The sequence below is a fragment of the Bison bison genome, unplaced genomic scaffold (assembly GCF_000754665.1).
Source record: "Bison bison bison isolate TAMUID 2011002044 unplaced genomic scaffold, Bison_UMD1.0 scf7180017864066, whole genome shotgun sequence".
Taxonomy (NCBI): Eukaryota; Metazoa; Chordata; class Mammalia; order Artiodactyla; family Bovidae; genus Bison; species Bison bison.
Window position 1 is genome coordinate 7073309 of NW_011494638.1, and position 6368 is coordinate 7079676.

Genomic DNA, 6368 nt, shown 5'->3' on the forward strand with positions numbered 1-6368 from the left:
CAGGCCTCGCCGGCCGCCGGCGCCGCGCAGCGCTGCGCACAATGAGCCGCAGGCCCCGCCCCCTGTTCGCCACCCCAGCGCAACCTGCAGCCGCCACCAGCACCCGGATGACAGGCGCGCGTGCGCACTAACGGGGTGGATAAGGGAAGGAGCTCGGCGCGCGCCGGGAAGCGGATCGCGGCCACCTGGGCGATGCGACCCCTTACTAGGACTGGGAGATCGGGCGCGTTCAACCGCACCAACGTCTGCCGTGCCGCCGTTCCTCCGCCGCTTCGTTACACATTTTCTGGCAACGTCTCGAGTCTTGAGCAATAGCAGTGCGCCAGGCACTCTTGTCATAGATAGTTCGCGCGTTACTCAACCTGAACCAAGGGGCGTGTGCTTGCCCTAAACCTTTTCCAGGGGAATACTTTACCGGTTCTGCTGAATAATCGGGAAAATGTGGCCACCGTGCGCAAAAGAACTAGGTTCCCAGAGTTCCGTTCAAAGGCAGGAAAGAAACTCTAGGGTGGTTAATATAAAGAATATATAGGGCTGACCTGTGTGACAAGTCCCACTAGACGTCTCATGGGAAAACATGCCTTTTTTCCCCAAGGAGGTTTAGTTTATTCTAGGGCTGCCCATCTCACTGAAAACACAAAACAGGACACCTTCCCATCTGCACTAGCCTTAGTTGTCATCTCCAGAGGTCCTGACGACTCAACACAAAATTGATTACTGAAAAAGAAATTTGGTTTGTAAGTACTTGTTACCATTCTCGTATACCTTGTTCACTGTTTTCTCCAGTCATAATTTGGGCTTCCAGGAACAATGACCATCTTATGAGGGACTACGCTGTACAAGTAACTTTAGCCAATATGATTAATCATCAAATCAAAAGCATTTATGGATTAAAACTATTCTATAAACTCCATAAACAGAATATGGCGCTTAATTCTTGGCATTTCCTGGTTTTAAAAATTCAAATTGAAGTCTGGGTCGCTTTAGATTGCCTTTTCTCATTAGCAAATTAGAGCAAAAAGAAAAACTGGACATTATACAATAATACCTGTCAGGTAAGTATTTATGGTTTATATGACTTGCAATAACCCCTTAATCCTTCTGAACCCTGTCAGGAAAATCTCTGTAAGGCTTAGAAAGATTAAATGGTTTGTACATTTTCACATAGCTGGTATGTGGCTGAACTAATGCTGAAATCCGGTCTCCTGATTCAAAAATCCACCTCGGTCTCTATTACAAGTTGACCCACAGTCATAGAACATTAGAATTCAAAGGATCTTTAGGAATCTTTTGGCTCAATCCTCTCTCTTTCTCTCTTTTTAATAGATGAAGTTTTTTGGAGTTTAACCTAAGAACCCACAATTAATTACTGACGGAATTGGCTCTAAACCTCAGTTCTCATGCCAGTGTCTTTTCCACTCACCACATTGCTTTCACCTTCTGTGGACACTTGTAAAGGGGGGTTATATTTGTGGTTCAGTCGCTCAGTTGTGTTGTACTCTGGGACCCTATGCACTATAGCACACCCAGGCTTCGCTGGTCCTTCACTGTCTCCTGGAGTTTGCTCAAGCTCATGTGAGTTGATGACGCCGTCCAACCATCTCATTCTCTGTCACCCTCTTCTCATGTCCTCAGTCTTTCCCAGCATCAAGGTCTTTTCCAGTAAGTCTGCTCTTGGCATCAGGTGGCCAAAGTATTGGAGCTTCAGCTTCAGCATCCATCCTTCCAATGACTATTCCGGGTTGATTTCCTTTAGGATTGACTGGTTTGATCTCCTTGCAGTCCAAGGGACTCTTAAGAGTCTTCTCCAGCTCCATGGTTCAAAAGCATCAATTCTTTGGTGCTCAGCTTTCTTTATAGTCTAACTCCCACATTCATACATGACTACTGGAAAAACCATAGCTTTGACTAGACAGAATTTTGTCTGCAAAGTGCTGTCTCTGGTTTTTAATACACTCTCTAGGCTATATTAACCCAAAGATCATGTTTTCTGTTGAATAAATGAGTTTTTGTCTTTTGAAAAATCTGACAGTGGAGTTATCTTAAAATGGAGACCTGTACTTTCTGATCTGAATCACTGGAGGACACATCACCTGCCAAACTGTCAAGAATGTTTAACTTCGTCATGAGAAAACAGACAAATCTAGCAGTAGAACATTGCACAAAATAACTGTTCTGGATTCTTAAAGCAGTGCAGTTGTCTGTTGGTATCAGTGGGGGACTGGCTCCAGGAACTCCTCAGATACTCAAATCTGCAGATGCTCAAATCCTTTATATAAAATGTATCATGTTGGGCTTAGTCATGTCTGACTCTTTGCTACCCCATGGATTGTAGCCTGCCAGGGTCTTCTGTCCATGGGGATTCTCCAGGCAAGAATATTGGAGTGGGTTGCCATTCACTTCTCCAGAGGATCTTCCCAACCCAGGGATCAAACCCAGGTCTCTCCCAGATTGCAAGCAGATTCTTTACTGTCTGAGCCACCAGGGAAGCCCGAGCATACTAGAGTGGGTAGCCTATCCCTTCACCGCAGGATCTTCCCAACCCAGGAACTGAACCCGTGTCGCCTGCATTTCAAGCAGATTCTTTACCATTTGAACTGTATTTGCCTATTTGCACTTTCTAGGTGACTCAGTGGTAAAGAATCTGCCTGCCAATGCAGGAGGAGCCGCAGGAGACGTCAGTTCGATCCCTGGGTGGGGAAGATCCCCGCAAGCAGGGAATGGCTATCCACCCCGTGTTCTTGCCTGGGAAATCCCATGGAAAGAGGAGCCTGGCAGGCTACAGTCCATGGGGCCGCAAAGAGTCGGACTCAACACACACACGTTTGCATATAACCTGTGCACATCCTCCTGCATCTCTTACATCATCTTTAGATTACTTATAATATCTTCTACAATGCAAATGATGTATACATAATTTTAACTACAATGTGAATGCTATATAAAGAGTTATCAGTACATGTAAAATTCAAGTTTTGCTTTTTGGAAATTTCTGGAATTTGGGGGGGAATATTTTTGATCCAGCATCAGTTGAATCCATGGCTATGGAGTTTCTGACTGTATCGTGAAAGCAAAAATAGTAGGGCACTTCTTGAATAAAGATGGCTAAAGAAATATGGTAACTAAATTTTATCTATCACTGTTGTTTGGATCCTGGATCAAAGACTGAAAAAGCTGCTAAATGGACAACTGGGAAATTTGGTTTTGTGTTAGATTGTGTTATGGTATCAATGTTAAATATCTGGAGTGTTATATCATGGTTATTTTTTAGAATGTCCAAGTTCTTAGGAGATACTTGCTAAAGTTCTTAGAAGTGAAGTGTAGTTCTGTCTGCAATTTATTTTCAAATGGAAAAGGTTGGCGGGAGTGCAGTGTGAGAGAGAAAAAGAGAACATACAAATGAGTTATAATAACTGTGGAGATGAATGTGACAAAATAAGGCAAAATTAACAATTAGGAAATCTAGATGCAGGGCATAAGCTTGTTCACTGTATACTGTTTATATTTTTTTGTAAGTTTGAAGTAATTAAAATTCAGTTGGGGGAAACCCATGTTGTTGATATTCAATCGTAAAGTCATGTCCAACTCTTTGTGACGCCATGGACTGCATGCAGCACACCAGGCTTCCCTGTCCTTCACTATCTCCAGGAGTTTGCTCAGATTCATATCCCATTGATTTGGTGATACTGTCTAACTATCTCATCCTCTGTTGCCCCCTTCTCCTCCTTCCCTCAATCTTTCCCAGCATCAGGGTCCTTTTCAATGAATCCAGTCTTCACATCAGGTGGCCACAGTCTTGAAGCTTCAGCTTCAATGTCACTCCTTCCAATAAATATTCAGGGTTGATTTCCTTTAGGATTGACTGGTTTGATCTCCTTGCTGTCCAAGAAGTACCACAATTCTCCAGTACCACAATTCAAAAGCATAAATTTGTTGGCACTCAGACTTTTAAGGCATAATCTTTTATTGATTATGTCTTTTTAAAGACATAATCATTAAAACACATCTAAAATTGCAAATGTAGCTAGGGGGATGAAAAAGAAACATACAGTGTTCTGAGAGCCTATAGTAGGAAAAGTTAACCCTTGTAGGGATGATAGAATGATCCTTATATTATGAAAGAGAAACCTGAGGTTCAAAAATGTTAATAAGGGACTTCTCTGTTGGTCCAGTGGTTAAAACTCCAGCTTCCAATGCAGTGGGCCTGGGTTTGATCCCTGGTCACGGAATTAAGATCCCACGTACTGCACAGTCAAAAAAATTTTTTTAATTTAAAGAAAAATGTCAATAAGTAGTCTAAAACAAAGAGTTAGTAAATAGAAAATCTAGGATGATTCCAAACCTATTGCAATTTTTTCTATAACATCTTGTTTTCCATCCAAGTTTATTTGCATTCCCTGAAAAGAGTTTTTTTTCCTTCCTCTTAATGCTAAGCCTCAATTTATACTATTCAATCTTTTTTATTTTTGAGCCATCTTACTCTCTGTTTACCATCTTCCTGTCCAAAGTCAATTGTTCCTTACTCCTACTTTCAAGTATGCCTTTGTGGTGGTAGTTTAGTTGCTAAGTCATGCCCAAGTCTTCTCGACCCCATGGACAGTCTCCTACCAGGCTCCTCTTGGGATTTCCCAGGCCAAGAATACTGGAGTGGGTTGCCATTTCCTTCTCCAGGGCATCTCCCAATCCAGGGATTGAACCTAGGTCTACTGCATTGCAGGCAGATTCTTCACAAGCTGAGCTACCAGGGAAGCCCTCACGTAGGCCTTAAAACCTTTTATATCATGACATATCCTTGCTTGACCTCCATATTTACTGTTGGCAATAGTTGTATCATTGTATCCTTCTCCTAATGGAGCTCTTCAGGTAATGACAGAGGAGGTAACTCAGATAAGTGTCCCCTCTGAAAATAACAAAAATGCTTGTTCCATACAAATACATAGTTTCAGTTCAGTTCAGTTGCTTAATCATGTCCGGCTCTTTGGGACCCCATGAATCACAGCACGCCAGGCCTCCCTGTCCATCACCAACTCCCGGAGTTCACTCAAACTCAGGTCCATCGAGTTGGTGATGCCATCCAGCCATCTCATCCTCTGTCGTCCCCTTCTCCTCCTGCCCCAATCCCTCCCAGTATCAGGGTCTTTTCCAATGAGTCAACTCTTCTCTTGAGGTGGACAAAGTATTGGAGTTTCAGCTTTAGCATCAGTCCTTCCAATGAACACCCAGGACTGATCTCCTTTAGGATGGACTGGTTGGATCTCCTTGCAGTCCAAGGGACTCTCAAGAGTCTTCTCCAACACCACAGTTCAAAAGCATCAATTCTTCGGCGCTCAGCCTTCTTCACAGTCCAACTCTCACATCCATACATGACCACTGGAAAAACCATAGCCTTGACTAGACGGACCTTTGTTGGCAAAGTAATGTCTCTGCTTTTGGAACACGCTATCTAGGTTGGTCATAACTTTCCTTCCAAGGAGTAAGCGTCTTTTAATTTCATGGCTGCAGTCACCATCTGCAGTGATTTTGGAGCCCCTCAAAATAAAGTCTGACACTGTTTCCACTGTTTCCCCATCTATTTCACATGAAGTGATGGGACCAGATGCCATGATCTTCGTTTTCTGAATGTTGAGCTTTAAGCCAACTTTTTCACTCTCCACTTTCACTTTCATCAAGAAGCTTTTTAGTTCCTCTTCACTTTCTGCCGTAAGGGTGGTATCATCTGCATATCTGAGGTTATTGATATTTCTCTGGCAATCTTGATTCCAGCTTGTGTTTCTTCCAGCCCAACGTTTCTCATGATGTACTCTGCATATAAGTAAAATAAGCAGGGTGATGATATACAGGCTTGACGTACTCCTTTTCCTATTTGGAACCAGTCTGTTGTTCCATGTCCAGTTCTAACTTGCTTCCTGACCTGCATACAGATTTCTCAAGAGGCAGGTCAGGTAGTCTGGTATTTCCATCTCTTTCAGAATTTTCCACAGTTTATTGTGATCCACACAGTCAAAAGCTTTGGCATAGTCAATAAAGCAGAAATAGATGTTTTTCTGAAATTCTCTTGCTTTTTCAATCATCCAGAGGTGTTGACAATTTGATCTCTGGTTCCTCTGCCTTTTCTAAAACCAGCTTGAACATCAGGAAGTTCACGGTTCACATATTGCTGAAGCCTGGCTTGGAGAATTTTGAGCATTACTTTACTAGCGTGTGAGATGAGTGCAATTGTGCGATAGTTTGAGCATTCTTTGGCATTGCCTTTCTTTGGGATTGGAATGAAAACTGACCTTTTCCAGTCCTGTGGCCACTGCTGAGTTTTCCAAATTTGCTGACATATTGAGTGCAGCACTTTCACAGCATCATCTTTTAAGATTGGA

General features: G+C 42.9%; 1 protein-coding gene across 2 annotated transcripts in view; it reads right to left on the reverse strand.

Annotated features, from left to right (window-relative positions):
• SLTM (SAFB-like, transcription modulator) overlaps positions 1-43 on the reverse strand; it is a 43989-nt gene extending 43946 nt beyond the window's left edge. The window contains exon 1 of one of the 2 annotated variants that reach the window (XM_010836818.1): positions 1-43. The gene's annotated coding sequence lies outside the window, so the exon portion shown is untranslated. The other variant, XM_010836819.1, reaches the window with a different exon arrangement.
• Positions 44-6368: the final 6325 nt, after the last annotated feature.